General features: G+C 48.9%; 2 non-coding genes across 2 annotated transcripts; both read right to left on the reverse strand.

Moving 5' to 3' along the window:
* Positions 1–519: 519 nt before the first annotated feature.
* On the reverse strand, positions 520–657 carry LOC124650774. The gene has a single exon (XR_006987189.1). It is a non-coding gene; the product is annotated as a small nucleolar RNA snoR77 (small nucleolar RNA).
* A 65-nt stretch (positions 658–722) lies between these two features.
* On the reverse strand, positions 723–860 carry LOC124650772. Its single transcript, XR_006987187.1, has one exon. It is a non-coding gene; the product is annotated as a small nucleolar RNA snoR77 (small nucleolar RNA).
* Positions 861–11164: the final 10304 nt, after the last annotated feature.

Genomic DNA, 11164 nt, shown 5'->3' on the forward strand with positions numbered 1-11164 from the left:
ACTCCAGCAGCATTTAACTACCGAAAATTTTCAATTTATTTGCCAAACAGCAAAGATGTTGCAGGTCTTCAAGCTCGAAGATCCTTATCATTGCTGCTCTATCAACCGTGAATGGGGCGTCGACGGTTGGTGTGCTGGGAAGGCAGCCGGTGACGGGGCCACCCGCGCCAAAGCCATCTACAGCCAGGGGCCGCGCGAGGCCTCTGTATCCACCGGCACCACCTCCACCATCGGCGCATCGGAACTGAGGCAGCAATCTGCTCACCGCCGGCGCCTCAATATTTTCAGCGGGACGTGCAACCACTGCAGCGTCTCCTCCGCTGCCGTGCCATTAGATCTTACGAGTTTCATTGGAAACCACTTTATTGTAATTTTACCACAGATCTGTTCGAATAAAGTTGTTTAGATATTGAATAAATAAGGTTTCGTGGCTGAGATCTGTTTCGCTGATTCAACCGGAAAGGTTCGAGGATGCACATGATTTATAATTTTCTTTGACCGTAAAGATAACTGAAATTGGATGTTCATACGACTACTAGACCAGCTTCAGGGAGGGAAACAAAAGCATCCCCCTCGGCTAATCTGAAGATCAGAAGATTTAGTCTCCGAGCAACGCAACACCTCCAAGGCCATTGTAAATTGACAAAGGGGCTGCCTGAATCGTCGCTCGTTCAACAGAGAACAAATTCGTGCAACACGATGCTAGATCTAGAGGAAAAACAGATGTACTTAAGACTACTAGACCGGCTTCAGGGAGGGAAGCAGAGCCTCCCCCTCAGCCAATCTGAAGAGCAGAAGATTTACTCTCCGAGCAACGCAACACCTCCATTGCCATTGTAATTTTGACAAAGGGGCTGCCTGAATCATCGCTCGTTGATTTGATTGTCTAATCAGGCAGGGCAAATCTTTCATCATAATCAAACCACGCGACAAAGAAAGGGAAAAGAAACGCAATAGAGAAAATTAAAATAAAAACAGAGTAAGATTGATCGGAAGAGAAAAGATTATTGATGATTCGTCAGGTCATTTCGAACGACCAAGGCGGCGCTGTTTTTCATTGTACGCTCAGCCGCCGCCTCGTGCGAATTTATAAGCTGGAGAAGCGAACGAGGAACCCTAATTTTGGAGGTTTCGTAACAAGGTTACGAGGTGACGAGAATACCCTTGTTCAACCGCCGTCTGATGCCCATCTGATGGTTTGTGCCGGCAATACAAGCGTAGCCCAACTAAAACATTTCCAACAGCCTAGCCCAACTAAAGCTTTGCTTTAACGGACCTAGCCCGATTAAACTCTAGGCCAGGACACAGCTACGAGTGGTCAAATCTAGGCCCAACCCAGAAATAAGTTGCTCCATGACACCTGGGCCCGATCCAACACTGTTAATGTCTAAATGCATAAATATTCAGCCCACACTTTCACAAAAGATTTGAAAACACCGTACTTTGTTGATCTACATGTTTTCTTCTTCTCTTCTTCAACGACCAAGCCCGGCTTTGAATTAACGAAGCCATCAACCGGCCAGGAGTTACAGCAACACAGCCAGCGGCGGCCACGACGCGCTAGTCGCCGCCCCACCAGCTGCCAGATGGAGAAGCATCGCGCCGGCCAGGAACCACAGCGCCTCCGTGCGGTCGCGGTCCGCCCCGACGGGCCCGCCCGACGCGCGGGAAAAGGGGACCAGAGGCGTGCCCGAGGCGCCGTCGTCGCAGCCAACGGGCTGGCCACCCTACACGGTCGGAGGAGCTGCTACCGCAGCCCACCCCGCCGGACTTCGCCGCCGCCAGATCGGGCGCCGCCCTGTCGGACCGTCTCGCGCGCGGGAAGAGAGATTCCACCGCCGCCGGCACCGCGTGGGCTTTGCCCGGCGGCGGCGGCGGGGGGGAGGGGGACGGGCCGGAGGGGAGGGTTGGGGCGCCCCGGCCGCCTCGGGGGTGGGGGGGAGGTGCGACGGGAGCGGGGAGGACCAGAAGTTTCAGAGATACGCAGCTCTCAGAGAGCTAAACTCCCCTCCAGCCTGTAAAAACGAGTTTTCGCCTCTTAGTACTTACTCATCCCCCACAGATTACATATTCCTTCTAATGGCTACACTCTATGCTAATGGTGGAGCATAAGATGAAGCTTGTAACCGTCAATCCATGAGCTCAAAACGGTATTGGATAGGTTGCGAATAATGCATTCAGAAGCGCAACATCAAGGAGCAACAAGGTTTAGAGTTGTCAGATTTATCAACAGAGGTGGATGCCTCAAATGTTAAGGTGTATAATGTTAGTAGTTTCTTTTGCTTTCATATGTTGTTTCAACAAGTTGCGAACAAACGTATGCGTGCTTTCATGAACATGAGTGCTATGTTGCAATGATTTTTCGTGAGCATGTGAAAGTTGTTCTCATACACATTTAAGTAAGTAAAATGTGTTTTCGCTTTTGCATGTATACTAATTGTGTCAATGTGAATGATTTGTTGCCAATAAGAACAAAGGTTTAAAATAGCACGCTATTTCTCCGCTAATAGGCACTATAGCATATCTAGAGGGTCCACGATAAATTTTAGCAATTTTGCTCGCTGTGGCGCTATTTGCGAATAACATGTTATATCGCGTTGGCGCTATTTTTTCGGGTAAGTTGCTTTCACTTTTTTATGGTGATGAAGTGAAATATGTTGGTTCCACTTCTAAATCAGAAGATAATATCGCTAATGCTATTTTAATAAATAATTTATACTATGTTGTTGCATGCCCTGTGACATGCTGATGTTATCCTTCTAAAATATTTGTGATCTATTTTTATGTGTGGTTATGGATGTATGATTCAGTCAGTTTTGGACTATATATCCATTCGTTCTAGTAAAATTATTTATTTTTAGGCTATATTTAATATTAGTTTGAAAACGCTATTTGAAATAGACCGCGCTATTAGCACGATATAGCGTGCACAACGTTTAAAGGAAGCTTTCGCTATTTCATTTAAAGCACGCTATTTTAAATCTTGATAAGAACACTTTTTTTTGAAACCGAGGCAAAAGCTTTGCCTCATTCATTAATTAAGTAGAAGGTGCTCAGTTTTTAGGAGAAAACCAGACGAAAACCAACAACAACTAGGCCAAAGCCACACTCACAACCACACACACTCGGCCACAAGGGGCACACCTAGCCACCCTGGCCACCCACAAAAGCCACACAAAGGTGAAGCTTAAGTCGGCCTATGCCAAACAGATGGCTCTTCGAGGAGAGACCGGCAGCTTCGATTCTGAAGACGAGCCCCGGAAAGGAGATGCGCAAGACCTGATGTCGAGGGTACTCCTCGGCAATGCCCTCCGATAGGGGCTTAGGGTTGATGGAATCCTGCAAGCTGACACGAGACATCGGTTCACAGACAAGCGGCGAGAGCGATTTACCCAGGTTCGGGGCCCTCGATGAGGTAAAACCCTTACGTCCTGCCTGTCTGTTCTTGATTATGATGATAATGGGTTACAATGGGGTGCCGAATAGTTCGGCTGAGATCTCGTCGAGTTGGCTAAGCGCTAAGGTAACCTAGCTTCAAGCTTCTGCTGGCTAAGATCGTTAAGATTGGTTGTATATCCCCCTCGACAGCCCCTCTCCTGGCCTTTATATAGGAGGTCAGGTCTCAAGAGGTCTAATCGAGTACGACTAGGTTTACAGTAGATCTATCTCCAGGCTTTCCTTGTTCGGCTCCTTTCGCGTCTTGTACTTCAAGGAATCTTCCGTTGCACCGTCTTAGCGGCCCACCCTGCCGTCGAGTGCCTTCATGGGCCTCCAACTAGGAAATATAGGGTAGGGCAACATTGGTTACCCGAAGGGTAATGCCCACGTCAGTAGCCCCCGAGTGTCTAGCCGAAGGTAGTTCGGGTAGAGACTAAAGCATGTCTCCACCCAATGTTCTTCTCCTTGAATCTGCATCATCTTCTTCTGTCGGGTGCGTGTTAGCGCTCCCGATGGGAGTAGCCCCCGAGTCTAGGTACGGATGCTTGCAATCCGTGCGTAGACTCAAGTTGAACTACTCGAACATTTTACTCTGCCGAAGTTTTTCTGTAAGTCTTCGTATTCATCCGATATATTTTCCACATGCAAGGGATGATAAGTAACGTGCCCAACTTTTGTTGGTTAACTGCCGATGGCAAAACAACGTTACCCTACACAGAATCAAGTCCTCGGGCATGATCCTGGAGTTCAAAAAAGTTCTGTCGGGTGCGCGTCCAGCGCTCCCGATGGGAGTAGCCCCCGAGTCTGGGCACGGATGCTTGTAACCGGGTGCAGACTCGAGTCGAACAATTGTACCTTCCTTCAAGTCTTCATTTTATCGGGTGCGCGTCAGCGCTCCCGATGGGAGTAGCCCCCGAGTCTAAGTGCAGATGCTTCACAGTCTGTGCTTAGACTCAAATCTTTGACCCGATAAGTTTTCATTTTTTCTTCGAGTGCTTGCAACAATCTCTATGACGTCACTTTTGACGTGCGGCTGCTGTGGTTTGATTGACAAGACTTGACCTGACGGGCCCACCCTAGTTCTGCGCGGGCAGTTTGTAGGACTTGACTAGTGCACGCGCCGCGACCGAGGCGTCCTCTCGATTTTCGCACAACGTGGGAATAATGGGCCGCCGGTTCCGTTCTCCATTCAAGTGCCACGTGTACAACCAGATCCGCTCCACCTCCCACGACGTCTGTGGAGTTATGGCCATGATCTCGCACAAATTGTTACAGCATAAATAGAGGGCCTCCATGTTTTTACCTCTCACGCCTTTTACTGCTCATCTTCTTCACCCAAACCTTCCTCCTTCCTCTGCTTCTTCGTCTCAAGTCTCGCACGCCATGGGCAAGAGGAAGAGCGCCAGCACCTCGGACGCGGCCAAGGTTAGCCACGATTGGAGCGCCTCCGCCATTTCCAACCGCGACATCAACAGGTTGCGCGCCCTCGGCTTCATCTCCGCATCTGAAGATGATATTCGTCTTCCAGGTGCGGTTTCTCGCCCAAAGCCCCCGAAGGGTTTCACTGTCATGTTCGTTGCCTTTTTGTTCCGTGGCCTTTCTCTTCCGGCCCACGAGTTCTGATACGTCCCAAACGTATCTATAATTTCTTATGTTCCATGCTACTTTTATGATGATACTCACATGTTTTATACACATTATATGTCATTATTATGCATTTTCCGGCACTAACCTATTGACGAGATGCCGAAGATCCGATTGCTATTTTCTCGTTGTTTTTGGTTTCGAAATCCTAGTAAGGAAATATTCTCGGAATTGGACGAAATCAACGCCCGAGGGCCTATTTTTCCACGAAGCTTCCAGAAGACCGGAGGGGAGACGAAGTGGGGCCACGGGGCGCCGCCACACTAGGGCGGCGCGGCCTAAGGGGGGCCCGCGCGGCCCTAGCGTGTGGGGCCCCCGTCTACTTAAAGCCTCCGTCGCGAAACCCCCAGTACCGAGAGCCGCGATACGGAAAACCTTCCGCCTACTTAAAGCCTCCGTCGCGAAACCCCCAGTACCGAGAGCCGCGATACGGAAAACCTTCCAGAGACGCCGCCGCCGCCAATCCCATCTCGGGGGATTCAGGAGTTCGCCTCCGGCACCCTGCCGGAGAGGGGAATCATCTCCCGGAGGTCTCTTCATCGCCATGATCGCCTCCGGATCGATGTGTGAGTAGTTCACCCCTGGACTATGGGTCCATAGCAGTAGCTAGATGGTCGTCTTCTTCCCATTGTGCTATCATGTTAGATCTTGTGAGCTGCCTATCATGATCAAGATCATCTATTTGTAATCCTACATGTTGTGTTTGTTGGGATCCGATGAGTATTGAATACTATGTCAAGTTGATTATAAATCTATCATATATGTTATTTATGTTCTTGCATGCTGTCCGTTGCTAGTAGAGGCTCTGGCCAAGTTGATACTTGTGACTCCAAGGGGGAGTATTTATGCTCGATAGTGGGTTCATGCCTCCATTAAATCTGGGATAGTGACAGAAAGTTCTAAGGTTGTGGATGTGCTGTTGCCACTAGGGATAAAACATCGATGCTTTGTCTAAGGATATTTGTGTTGATTACATATTTACATTACGCACCATACTTAATGCAATTGTCTGTTGTTTACAACTTAATACTGGAGGGGGTTCGGATGATAACCTGAAAGTGGACTTTTTAGGCATAGATGCATGCTGGATAGCGGTCTATGTACTTTGTCGTAATGCCCCGATTAAATCCGACGAGTACTCATCATGATATATGTATGTGCATTGTTATGCCTTCTTTATTTGTCAATTGCCCAACTGTAATTTGTTCACCCAACATCTCGCTATCTTATGGGAGAGACACCGCTAGTGATCTGTGGACCCCGGTCCTATTCTTTACATCTGAAATACAAACTGCTGCAATTGTTCTTTACTGTTCTTCGCAAACAATCATCATCTTCCACACAATACGTTTAATCCTTTGTTCACAGCAAGCCGGTGAGATTGACAACCTCGCTATTACGTTGGGGCAAAGTTCTGTGATTGTGTTGTGCAGGTTCCACGTTGGCGCCGGAATCCCTGGTGTTGCACCGCACTACACTCCGCCACCATCAACCTTCAACGTGCTTCTTGGCTCCTCCTGGTTCGATAAACCTTGGTTTCTTTCTGAGGGAAAACTTGCTACTGTGCGCATCACACCTTCCTCTTGGGGTTCCCAACGGACGTGTCAACTACACGCATCAAGTTCCTTCGTTCCCTTCTTTTCTTTTACGGGATCCAGCTCTAGCAGCTGACCCCAAACTCCATCCTCCATCTTTATATCTTCGTCACTCTTTGCGAGGCCTTCCTCGGCATTGACCCTCACTGGGGTCTTTGGAGGAAGATCTTCTACGTGAAGCGCCACAACGGCAGCAATGGCCCCCTCGTCGTAGGTGGTGTTGGCTTTGTTGTTAGGAAAGAGGTCAACTACTTCGACCCAATGAAGGAATCCGTCCAGGGCTGGCGCAACAAGTGGTTTTATCTGCGCGATCCCATAGTGCCCGGGCGGCGCTCAAATCTTCCTCATTTTGATGATGTTCTGGTGGCTCAGAAGAGAAAGTCCTGGCGAAACGCCCTTTCTCCCGAAGAGAGGGCGACAGCCGACAGACTGTTTGAGCGGGTCATCGTCCTGAAGAACGCGGGAGGCTTGACGATGTGCGGCACTGAAGTAGTTTCAGTGTTCCTACAACGTCGAGTGCAACCGCTGATGTTTCGACCCCACCAGTTATGGATATACACCGGCAAGACCGACAAGTCGAGGATCAGCTCTGCCGACCTGTCGACAGATGAGCTCCGGGACGAGGTTCGTCATCTGACGTGCCTAAGCATGAAGGACAACATTATCCTGACATCGGCTCGTTCTCCTTATGATTTTGATCATCTTCCGACCGAGGTAATCCTTTGTTGTTTTCCGTTTTCTATTATTACCCCTTTTTCCATTGTGCCTCACAAATTTCTTTTCTTCGACAGGCTCCCGCCGTTGCCCAATGCTATCCTCCTTCACCCGAAAGCGGGGTGGTACTAGAGGATGACGATGATGATTCTGAAGGGACCGAGGATGCTCAGCATGCCCTCGAGGACAGTGATGTTCAAGAGGAAGAAGCTGCCGAGGATGATGCCTTCTTCAGGAGCAGGCGCCGTAAGCAGGTGCATGACGATTTCATTACAACGGCTGAATCAAGTCCTAGCGGAGGAGATAATGATGCCGATGAAACCGCTTCGCCTCCTCTTGCTAAGAAGAGTTCAACGAGTTTCTTTGCAGGCGAGGATGATCTGGACCTATGAGCATCTATACTCTTTTGTTTATTTGTTCCCTACTTTGTATGCTAACCGTGCCCTGCACTTAAGTAGCTCCGATGATGCTGATGATGAAGTTCCTCTTGCGAAGAGGGCCAAATTAGCCTCTGAGAGAGCGGCATCGGCTAAAGAATCAAATCCTTCTCCCGCAAAGTCGACACCTCCCTCGCGAACGGGCGTAGAGAAGATTCCGGTGTCGAAGGTTATTCCTCCTGGCAATGCTCCCACTCCGTCGGCTGGCCGCGATCATGTAAGTACTTAATCTCCCCTGTTTTGACGAGTTTCTATCAACTGATTCCTCTTGATTTTTCTGGCTGCAGCCGATTTACGCTACAATTGATGTTGTAGCGGATTTCGCCGAGCAATTCACTCGTCTCGAGGCTGAAAACTCCCAACTTCGGAAGGCTATCAAGTCTTCGGCTGACCAGGTGCTTGAGGCCAACATGCTTGCTACCGACGCCAAGAGTGAGAATGCCTTGCTGAAGGAGGAGGTGAAGAAGCTGAAGCAGCAGATGAAGGATGAACGAGATGCCAGGCGTGCGGTGGCGGCTGCAGTCGACAAGAAGGAAGGAGTCCTCCGCGAATCCATCAAGGATTTATTAGGTAAAGCCCATGGTACACCGCTTCTTTCTTGCTGTTTTTTCATTGATTACTGATCTATCTTTTCTTTCAGAGGCCGCCGACATAACTGTCACTCGACGTCATCAACTTCGGGAGGACTCCACAGCCGATGCCTTATCACTTGCCGCTGAGTCTAATGCCCAAGTCCTTGGACTTCTGCAAAAGACCAAAGGAGCGCTGTCGAGGATGAAGCAGGACAAGACTCTCGACGAGATGGCGGATGCTTTCCTTGTTGATTCTTCCGAGCCTCTGGAGGTATTGAAACGCCGTAGCCGCTTAGTTGGGGCGGTTCTTACTTTCCAGTTGCTCATGGGCCATGGGATGGGGTCAGAATTGGAGAAGTTATCTAAGGCATTGCCTGTCGATGATGACAACCATTTAGTCGACCTCGAGCCTTTCAAAAGATCGACAATAACTTGCGCCAACCAACTTCTGAAGCTGGTGGATGAAGCACAAGCCAAGCCTATTCCTGAGTCTGCCCCTTGTTCATCATCAGCGAACCCTTGAACTGTTATTTGACTTGTTGTAAATAAGATCATCCGTAACTTGACGTAGTTCGATTAAAATTCGGCTCTGTTGCCAATTCGACATCCTTTTGACTGTACAATGTATGCCAAGCGCTCCCGATGGGAGTTTTTATGTTAATGCTGGTCTGAACTCGGGAACTGTACTGTAGATTCCTTCATCTTCTTCCCGTGCCGAGCTTTTTCCGAACCCTTCGAGTGACGATGAATCAGGCCTTGTTCGCCGCTTACGTGACCAAGTGTCTTGTCTAAATAAAGACATCACTTCTCTTCGCGCGATGGCAGCCTTGGTGAAGAAAAAGGGAGAGATAGCGACTGCTATCGAACAGTATGCTCTCGATGGTCTTCATATTGCTACCGAAAGTTTGGGCTGTAAGTATTGGCTCATCTTCTGATTTCTGGCATAGCTTGAATGTTCTTTTAACTGACATTCGCTCCTTTTCCAGTCGTAGCTTCAGATGCAACTAAGGAAAACAAGAAGATCCACGAGGAGGTCGAGGCGATGTCCGACGTTGCGCACCCGATGCATGGTTTGTGGCTGCATCGTCCGAAGGCCGTTGTCATGGCGAAGTTTAAGTATCGGGTGGGGAAGGCGCATTACTACTTCGATAAGTACCATGCTCATCTCACGATGGTTTGGAACACCTTGTTCCCTCTGGACCAAGCACCCGAAACCTTATCTGGCCTGTTTACTCGATTCAAGTCTCCCGAGAGGATTCGACAGTTGGTGCGGAAAGAACTCCTGGCTGGTACTGAGCTTGCCTTTGCTTCGATATTGGCGTGCCATCCGTCTTTAGACTTGAGAGCCGTAGCAAACACTGAGATGAATTTAGGCCAGTACTATGATGTTGCTAGAGGCCCTGCTTACACCATTGTTTCTCGGATGGAGTCATGCCTCGAGAAGGAACTGAAGGCCCACTGGGACCGGGGAGCCCGATTATGAATGTAATATCCTTATACCTGCATAAGATTGCTTTGTATGAATTTATTGCGTGCGTTGCACGCTATGTTAGTTTGATTGATATTTTATTGTCAAGGGCGGCTGAGTGATCAGTTCAACCTGCTCTCTCGATGACTTCGTTGAATTATGCAATGTTATTGCGAAGCCTATATGTAAGTTTTGTAAGAGCGAGACCCATTGATACGTCTCCGACGTATCGATAATTTCTTATGTTCCATGCCACATTATTGATGATACTCACATGTTTTATACACATTATATGTCATTATTATGCGTTTTCCGGAACTAACGTATTGACGAGATGCCGAAGTGCCAGTTCCTGTTTTCTGCTGTTTTTGGTTTCAGAAATCCTAGTAAGGAAATATTCTCGGAATCGGACGAAATCAACGCCCAGGGTCCTATTTTTCCACGAAGCTTCCAGAAGACCGAAGGGGAAAAGAAGTGGGGCCACGAGGTGGGGACACAGTAGGGCGGCGCGGCCCAAGCCCTGGCCGCGCCGGCCTAGTGTGTGGTCCCACCAGGACCCCTCCGAGGCTGCCCTTCCGCCTACTTAAGGTCTCCGTCGCGAAAAGCCTATTACGTTCGACGAAACCAGAGAAAACCTTCCAGAGCCGCCGCCATCGCGAAGCCAAGATCTGGGGGACAGGAGTCTCTGTTCCGGCACGCCGCCGGGACGGGGAAGTGCCCCCGTAAGGCTCCTCCATCGACACCACCGCCATCTTCATCACCGCTGCTGTCTCCCATGAGGAGGGAGTAGTTCTCCATCGAGGCTAAGGGGCTGTACCGGTAGCTATGTGGTTCATCTCTCTCCTATGTACTTCAATACAATAATCTCATGAGCTGCCTTACATGATTGAGATTCATATGATGATGCTTGTAATCTAGATGCCATTATGCTAGTCAAGTGGGTTTTACTTATGTGATCTTCGGAGACTCCTTGTCCCACGTGTGTAAAGGTGACGAGTGTGTGCACCGTGTGGGTCTCTTAGGCTATATTTCACGGAATACTTATTCACCGTTATGAATGGCATAGTGAAGTGCTTATTTATATCTCTTTATGATTGCAATGTGTTTTGTATCACAATATATCTGCGTGCTACTCTAGTGATGTTATTAAAGTAGTTTATTCCTCCTGCACGGTGTAATGGTGACAAGTGTGTGCATCGTGTAGTACTTGGCGTAGGCTATGATTGTGATCTCTTGTAGATTATGAAGTTAACTATTGCTATGATGGTATTGATGTGATCTATGCCTCCTTTCGTA

The sequence above is a fragment of the Lolium rigidum genome, chromosome 4, assembly GCF_022539505.1.
Source record: "Lolium rigidum isolate FL_2022 chromosome 4, APGP_CSIRO_Lrig_0.1, whole genome shotgun sequence".
In the NCBI taxonomy this organism is placed as follows: Eukaryota; Viridiplantae; Streptophyta; class Magnoliopsida; order Poales; family Poaceae; genus Lolium; species Lolium rigidum.